Source organism: Chrysemys picta, chromosome 6 (genome assembly GCF_011386835.1).
Source record: "Chrysemys picta bellii isolate R12L10 chromosome 6, ASM1138683v2, whole genome shotgun sequence".
Taxonomy (NCBI): domain Eukaryota; kingdom Metazoa; phylum Chordata; order Testudines; family Emydidae; genus Chrysemys; species Chrysemys picta.
The window spans coordinates 101,412,212-101,421,659 of NC_088796.1; the positions used below are offsets into that span (position 1 = coordinate 101,412,212).

Here is a 9,448-nt window from a genome sequence, read left to right on the forward strand (position 1 = left end):
ATATTTCCTTGTATATGTTTGTGTAACAAAGCATATTCAGGTGTTCTGAATAATTTTTACATTTAAAGCAAAAGCGATGTAAGTACATGGATGTGCTTGCACATTTCCAGTCCAGGCACATTTATCCTTAAAAGTACACAAAATGATTCCCAGAAAGCCAATATGTACTTAGTCAAAACATGCATGTACATAATCAAAGCACCACCCTGCTGGCCCCATGGGCTATCAGTTAAAAGGGCACTGCTTGCCAGTTCATGGATACTGCAGGTACATAGCTGCTTGCTCCATTTGCTCTCTCTGTCTAAAGACTAGATATCCTGTGAAAAATAAGATCTCAGTGAGTACGAGGCAGGCTATTACACAAACAAAATATGCATATCTTTTTTTCTTTACAGGGACTGCCGACCTTCCAGGGACAGGCACAATATTCCAAACCACAGGTAAAACTTGTTTGTGTGACCATGGGAAGTGTGTGCTTTCAGAACGAACATATTGTGGCACATACAATGTTGGGGAAGTAGGTGTATAAGATCCCATAAGTACTCTATAGTTTGGTCCACATTATAGTAGGTGAGTCAGACTGCATTCTGCATTTCTCCCCATAATAAAGTGCCCTATCACTTTGAGTTGCCTTTTCTCAATTTAGCAGTTCTTCTCAGGCTTAAAAATGCAAATAGCAGCTCTGTTTGTTTTCAGATGATGTTAAGCAGAGGTATGCTAGTCTATAATATCCATTCGGGTATAGCTGAATAGGAGCCAATAATGTGAATGTAGTGTTGTGGTGCCAAAATGAAAGAAAAAAAATCTTCTGTGATATATTAAATGCCGTTATTTTACAGCTGCATTTATACTGTAATATTTTTAAGCCCTCTATTGTACATTGAGTTAAAAATGTTTCTCCATATTAAAATAAAGTTTATATTTTTGTAGGTCACATGAGACGTGAGCTCTGTTGCAAGTTCAGTTTTCAGGGACCTGGGAGGAGTCACTTAATAGTCTATGATTCCTTTTATGTTTCAAACCTGGGTCAGAGCACATCCACAAAAAATATTTACTAACTGGTAAAATAAAAATATTATTGGTATTTCCTAACTAGTAAAAGTTTAGATTTGCAGAGAAAGGTGCTGATAATGTTTATAAAAACTCAACTGTCTGGATACTTAAAGTTTGAATTCTGTTTGAACCTGGATTCCTCTGGGGCTTTTTGGTGTCACTATGTACCTGTAAATCTTAATGCAAACATAATAGGAACCCATAATGGCCTGACTCAAGCAAAACAACGTGGATAACCAGTCCAGAATTAGGTCCCAAGTGTCCAAAGTCATGTACAGTCATAGCTATATGAAACAATCATTTCCTACCGAGGAACAGGATGGCAAGTGATTAAAGCCAAGATTATCCAAAGTGGGTGCCTAAAATTAGAAGCCTTAATAAGGGACCTGGTTTTCATAAGGACCCAACTGCAGTAGGTGCTGTAAAAATAGAAGGGGGGGGGAGAGTTCCCTTCACCACAGAGCTTAAACCATAAATAGACAAGACAGACAAAAGGTGGGAGGGGAAAGAGAGGCAGAGAGAGTGACTTCCCCAAGGTCACCCACCATGCCAGTGGTAGAGCTGGAAGTAGCATCTAAATTCAACTCCCTCTCCATTCCCTAGCCCATGCTACCTCCCTGAAATTTTCAAACAGGGATACCTAAAGCTAGGGTCCTATGTTTAATCACAGGTGCCTAAATAAATGGCCTGATTCACACAAGTGAATAGCAAAGCTTCCATCACAGTCAATGAGAGTCTTGCCATTTACTTCAACATGAGCAAGCTGAATGCTTATGGCTCTAACCCTTTATCATTGAAGTCAAATGGGAGCTTTGCCATTCACATCAATGCGCACAGGAGCAGGGTCTAAATGAATAAACAAATTAGCTCAAGTACATAGACAGGTATACCGAAGTGTATGCATATATAAACACCCAGTTATGTGCAGGATAAAATATTTGCACAAAAGGTGGCATTTAATGGCTCTTCCAGATTAGTTGAGTCAATTTTCATTCAAGAATTGTGTATTTAGCTTCCATTATTCCTGGGCCAACTTACGTGAATTGATAAGTCAACTAAATAATTACTGATGTGTGTGAGTACATTAAAACACTTATGCATTTAGGAGCTATGATATTTCTTTGGGATTATACGTAGGTCTGCAAGTAATATGTAGTGGTTGGCAAAGTGATACACACAAATAGTAATTCCCTTCTGTACCACTAAGAGGAAGCATAATGTTAGAAAAACAAACAAACAAAACAAAACAAAAACAACCACCCACCTCACAGGAATCAAACACTTGTTTATGATAAAATATCATCCTTAGCCTTCTTTAGGCTAAGTCTTATTTAAAAGACGTGCTATTCTAAGCAGAACAAATCAATATGCTTTTTTTTCTTGGCGATGTTGAAACAAATTCTGCTCTCAAGTGCATCTGTGCTATTCCATTAATTTAACAGGGTTTCTCCAGGTGTATCTTCATTGTGCCAAACACTGTAGTGTATAGGCACTAAGAGCATAATTTGACTCATACACTATGTAAATATCAAGCTTACTTGATTACTGAGCCATTTTTATTGTCTTGCTAATTTTCTACCTTATCTGGGAACTACTGATTAACCCACAGAGGTATGAATATACAACAAAATTTCATTGTTTAAAATATGCCACATGCCTTTTTACAAACAGACAATATACGCATATACTACCTATTAATCAGTAACAGGAACATTGACTTAAAAAATTAACCCCCCGATTCTGACAATCATAAGAAATTTCAGGCATAGGGCTACCTTTTTGCCATTTAATAACCCCATGGGTCCAATTTCTGCCCACCAATACATGCACTTATCTCCCACTGAAATCGATGAGACAGTGTGTGTGTGTGTGTGTGTCTCAGGATGAAATTTGGCCATGGCATCTAGTTATTACAGCACACAAAGGTCAGATGAACTTTTGTGAGATCTTTGCAGTACCTTTGCACAATGGAGTAGAGCAAAGCTAAAAAGATCTTTGCTTTGATGAGTCCATGCCTAAACATTATATTTTTAAAAGTGTTGAAAAGAATATTAATGTTCTGCATAGCAACTTCATTGTTTTCCACAACCAAATATCAACAGTGGAACCCTGATAAGATCGTAGATCTCCATTTTATTTTAGCTTTATAAGACAACCTCAGTTGAGTTTTACTGTAGAAATTGTTTCTGCTTTGCAGATTCACCCTCTGGTGGTAAAAAGTAATATTCAACAGGTATACACTGCCATCTAAAGGCCAGAATTTATGCTCTTCTAAGTTCTCATTCTTTCTACCGAAGCTTCTCACAGTGTCAATACTTAACCTGTTAAGCCAGCAAGTTAAAATATTGCAAGCAGATGCAGAGAAACATGCATTAACTCACACTTGAAGGATTTAAACAGAGAGCTCATTCACATTCAGGCTCTGAAGACACCCTAATTAAAGCCGTCACTAACAAGGTATTCAGATACAGATATTTGACAAAATGAATTCTCTGAACTTCAGCTGACCAACCTGATAGGTATATTTTGCTAAACCTGAAGCAAGCATTTTAAAACAGCCCCATGTGATCAGATACGCAACTGGAACTCCAGTGAAAGTGTAATACATTATCAAACTCAGGACTGTCACTAAGATAGCAAAAACAACATGAAGGTTACAATTCAGTTTACCTATCAGAATAAAACACTAGGATTTTATACATTGCATATGGAAGACTTTCATTTGTTATTTCATGCAAACAGAGGTTGCCTTGCCCATCTCTTAGCAAATGAAGATTTTTTTAAATAAAACTATTGAAGGAGGAGTGGTAGATATGCTGGAGGGTAGGGGTAGGATACAGAGGGACTTGGACAAATTAGAGGATTGGGCCAAAAGAAATCTGATGAGGTTCAACAAGGAGAAGTGCGGAGTCTTGCACTTAGGACAGAAGAATCCTATGCACTACTACAGACTAGGGGCTGAGTTCTGCAGAAAAAGACCTAGGGGTTACAGTGGACAAGAAGCTGGATATGAGTCAACAGTGTGCCCTCATTGCCAAGAAGGCTAACAGCATTTTGGGCTGTATAAGTAGGAGCATTGTCAGCAGATCGAGGGACGTGATCATTCCCCTCTATTCGGCATTGGTGAGGCCTCATCTGGAGTACTTTGTCCAGTTTTGGGCCCCACACTACAAGAAGGATGTGGAAAAATTGGAACGAGTCCAGCGGAGGGCAACAAAAATGATTAGAGGGCTGGAGCACATGATTTACGAGGAGAGGCTGAGGGAACTGGGATTCTTTAGTCAGAAGAAGAGAAGAATGGGGGGGGGATATTTGATAGTTGCTTTCAACTACCTGAAAGTGGATTCCAAAGAGGATGGATCTATACTGTTCTCAGTGGTAGCAGATGACAGAACAAGGAGCAATGATCTCAAGTTGCAGTGGGGGAGGTTTAGGTTGGATATTAGGAAAATCTTTTTCATTAGGAGGGGGGTGAAGCACTGGAATGGGTTACCTAGGGAGGTGGTGGAATCTCCATCCTTAGAGGTTTTTAAGGTCCGGCTTGACAAAGCCCTGGCTCGGATGATTTAGTTGGGGATTGGTCCTGTTTTGAGCAGGGGGCTGGACTAGATGACCTCCTGAGGTCCCTTGCAACCCTGATATTCTATGAAGATGATGGTGATTTTTGTTGAAATTGTGGTTCTTATGAACTCCAGCTGTGGCTCTACCTAGAGCTATATGAGACTTTTACATCAGCTCTTATACCACTGAACAGTGGAGAAGATGGAAAAAGCAGTACATCCAAGCACACTATGGAACTTTCAGTGTCCTGCAGCAGGGTGCATACACCATTTTAGTGTACAGCATACTAGTGAGCTGTAGATTTACACCCCAGGTTGCAATGCACTGAGTCTCCATGTAGACAAGGAAAGGGTGGGATAGGACATCCCGTTCTGGTATAATCACACCACCTCTCTCTCAAAGAGACCCTAGGATCCCACACACTTATCTAGGGGTATCTTCTGTGTGGAAAAAAAACAACAGTGGGCTTTCATAACTCCACTCTCCCCCAATGCTTTGGAAATAGCTAGCTAACCTAACCCCACTCTTTGTATGATCTTCAGCCTTCAAGTTAGCAAGGTAAGAATAGGTTTCCTTATCAATGCTTACAAATGACTCGTAGTACACATTCTGTAACACATCAGCCAGAGCAAGAGAGAGGGCTTTTAAGGAGCAGCAGTGAGAGCAGAGGAGTGTTTCCTTATCCTGCTATGGCTGCTGAATAGGGTCCAGCAGCTGACTTGTTCCACTGATATGAGCGGGTAGCAGGGGATGGTTAGTTTTAGATTTAGGTTTCTTTGGCATATGAACTCACATGAGCCCAAAACTTTGAAGTTCAGAGGTGGGAACTCATCAGCAGGGCCAAAGCAGCTTGCCAAGAGCTCATGTTTCAGGCCACTTGAGTCAAAACAAATATATCACAGTTATCTCAATGGGTCACATCTCTATAGAAAATATGTGGGCAGAAAAGAATCACCTTGTTGAATTCTGTGGGCCCTATTTGGCCCAAAGGCCACACTTATGACAACTGAACTACTGTAGTTGCGCAAATAAAACACTGCAATAAGTACTGACAATCCAAATCCCTTTGCTGGAATGGAACGGCGACACAAAGGGGAACAATATTCTGAGAACACTTGTGTCACAGTTACAGTTACAAAATAGAGGTTACAGTTTAAAAATAAACTTCAGGTGCTAAGCAGAGTGAACTTTCAGTTCAATGCCACACCAAATCCAACCAGCCTAGAATCAGAAATTCCCCAAGAGGAATTCCAGACAGAGAAATAAAGAGACTCCCATGGAAAACATCTTTGAATTGTATATAGCATCCCGCAAGTGAAAACGTGAATGATCAATTACTTAACTTTTATACTCAGTCTTTGGCCCTCCCATCTTGCTGTTATATAGACTACTCAGACTTCAGTTCTATTTATACAATACTATATCCAGTGAAACTTGTCTTAAACAATCAAGAAGTCATCATGGAAACAGAAATATGCCATGCCTGACTAGTTTATAGGTGATGGTATTTAGGACATCTCACCACGCATAAGTCTCTGTGTAGGACAGTAAATGTTAATGTTTTTACAGAACAAATTAGATCAGCCATATAGCAGATTAGCCTAAAGCACCTACCCCTTACTTCTCATTATTTATGAAAATGAGCTGTTAGAACAACCAAGGACATAAATAAAGTGTCCTAGTTTTGTTAAATGTGAGTCGTTCCAGCTCCTTCATGTAAGAGTTTTGCATCATTAAGCCACTAACCTGATGCTGATGATTTAGGTAATTCACATTTTTGCAGTGGTTGGTTAGCTGGCTGGCTGGTTTCTAGAAACCAAGTGTGGCTCCTGCTTCCTCGTCGTTCATTCCATCCAAAAATCATAAACCCCCCTTCCCACACACAAAAATAGAGGTAGTTAGAGAGGGGAAGGATGGCAGGGTCATTTTCAGAAGTTATTTTCCCCTTGATAGTCTTTCCTGCCAATTTTCCACAAGCACTTACTGCACCTTTACCACCCTGAGCATAGAAACATTGAGTACTGCACTATTACTACAACAGGGAGAGTAGGTGATGTATTATCATTACTATTGCTTGTTGGGACAGATCTTCAGCTGTTTCAAGGCAGTTAAGTCAATGGAGCTACTCTGCCTTCACTAGCTGAGGGTTTGGCCCATTATTTCTGGATACAAGACATTTGCGTCACCCTCCATTTCCTTCTGTTTTAATTCCTGCTCCCACCTCCCCTCCATATTTCAGTACAATTTGGATTCTGTACCAAAGACACTGTTCTCTATTTAACTCCCCTGCCCCCCATAGAAGTCTCTGCTGTGAAATTTCTTTCTTCAATCAAATCTTCAGAAGCCTTCAAGAAACAGGCTCACTTTTAGAATCTCAAATTCCACTGTGCAAATCAGAGTTAAAGCATCTAATAAATGTACTAAAAAGCACTTTGTTCCAGGCTGAGGACAGATAGAATGTGAAATAATGGTTGTGAAGTTTTATATTAGATGTGTGTATGTTTTTCAGAGAGAGAGATGATATAATCTCTTGGGAAGGAAAACTAAATTGCACACTAACTTTCCAATCATCAAAGGGCATTTATGAGCGTCCATCTTTATGTCCCAGCATATTTGATTTGCTGCACAGATATTTATTAACCTACTAACGCTGTGCTTTGTGATTGTTCTTCATTAGCCACAGCTATAGTTTTGTGAGCGCTATAGCAGAGATGCAAGAACAGTTCAGCATCTTTTACTTTTGAGGGCAGCTTTTGTACTTGTTTACAAAATATAAAAACTCCTTGGGGAAGAAGTTAGTATCTTTTTGTGATCACTTTTTTCCATGTATGACATCAGAAATATGAGCAGTGATTTTTGGAGGACATAGTGGTAGGCATCCAATATGCAGTATAACAAGAACCTCAGCCCTATGAAAGCTTAATGACTTATTTCTCAAAACAGAATGAAGAAAGGGAGGAAAAGAATTGTTCCTCTTCTTTAAAAAGCCTTGAAAAATGTTCAAAAATATTTTATGAGGTCACACTAAAAAAAGAGTAATTGGAAGAAAAATTCTGCTTGTCTAAGCGAAGAGCACATTTGTAGCGGTAGGGTAAATGTTTTATCGATTGAGAAACTGGGAAGCTCAAGTCATTACTCACCATGGGCTAAAGAATAATTGCTAATGCTCTGGCGGAAAGATTAAAACCAGTTTCTGGAAGTATTTCTTACAGTGATCAATGGTGTATCATCCCAGGCCATTGGATCTTCAATAACATTTTTCCCTTTTGGGATACAATCAATTTTTATAATATGATTCATTTGCCAGTGGGCATGCTTTCTTCATACGATGAAAAGCCACTTATGCACCTTATATTGTGGAAAAGTAATCTTATACTGCCAGGGCCCAGGCAGTGATATAAAAGATTCACCTGCATTCAGCTCTATTTTTAAATGGGTTTGGGAAACAGTTGTGAGGAATCACTGCTGGCTATTGTATTGTTGGTTTCAGTTTCCCCCACCTCAGTACATTTGAGAGCTAAATAGTCATAATTATCATAACACAAATATGAGCAAGGAGAATTCAAATATATTAGAGTTGGTCATTCTCTGACCTATGGGTGGCTCGGGTATTTTCCTGTGTGCACCACTAATTACCATGATAATCCAGGTCAGGGGTGCCATTATAGCCAATCGGTTAGTTTAACACATCTGAAAAGGCATCTACTGCCTTGCTTTAATAGTCCAAATGTTGTCCACTTCTGCTGTATCAATCTCCCTCCTTTTTAACAAATAGCTTCAATCATGAAAGAACATTAGACCTGCAAGGCTTCCCTATCCCCCAAAAATGTTTCTCACTCTTTAACCTCTGTCACCAGCAGACAGCTGTCTAGATTGATAAGCCAGACCAATGAATATAAATACAGACTCCCATTTAGAATCAGACTCATGAATGAAACTTCCCACAATGGAATAATTAGGGTAGTTCTGAGGCAGAGAGGGGTAAATGGATACATTCAGAATGGTCTTACACCTTTGCTTTACTCAAACATGACCCTTACATTTCCAAAAAGTTTACTTTAAAATGATTTTCCTATTTTAGATTCTCGCATGTCTCTGGATTCCTTGGTTCCTGCTAAAACTTTCACAAGAATAGCTAGTCAAGCTTATCAGCTGAACCTTACAGATGCAAGAAGCTAAGATAAGTTTGGATAAAATGGACAAAAGCAAACAACCTTTTCCTATTAGAGCCTCTTGAGGTGTAAGAGTTGCCAGCAGAAGCTGAATAGAATTTGCCAAGTGATGAGGTGGAGGTTCATATTTGAATATGAAGTGGAGTTCATAATTATAGAGTGCACACCATCTCACCTTCATTAGATCAGGAAAGGATGCACTTTGACTAATCATCCTAAAACACACCCAACTTCAGGAATGTTTCACTAGATTTAGTATCAGAGGGGTAGCCGTGTTTGTTGCTTTTTACAGATCCAGACTAAGAGTCCTGACGAAGTGGGCATTCACCCACAAAAGCTTATGCTCCAATACATCTGTTAGTCTTTAAGGTGCCACAGGACTCTTTGTTGCTTTTTACTAGATTTAGTAAGTTAGGAATGTTTTGGCTATATTAACACTAACTGAGAAACAAGCTATGGGGCAGTTTATCAAACAGTAGGTAAACATTTCTTCATGATTTCCTCACCACAACAACTTCAAGTAAGCTCCCCAGAAAGAGTAGAAATCTATTAAGCCATAGATATTTTCCTAATGCCTATTTGATTAAGAGACCTTTGATGCTCTGGTGGAGTAGGAAAGGACACAAATTTTCAAGGACAGAACTTAAACCCAGAGTCACACC

The 9,448-nt window shown here is 39.4% G+C and overlaps 1 long non-coding RNA gene across 1 annotated transcript; it reads left to right on the forward strand.

Annotated features, from left to right (window-relative positions):
* The first annotated feature begins 211 nt into the window (after nt 1–211).
* LOC135972494 (uncharacterized) lies at nt 212–8,860 on the forward strand. The gene is made up of 3 exons (XR_010588953.1): nt 212–267; nt 396–440; nt 8,696–8,860. It is a non-coding gene; the product is annotated as an uncharacterized LOC135972494 (long non-coding RNA).
* The last annotated feature ends 588 nt before the right edge of the window (nt 8,861–9,448 follow it).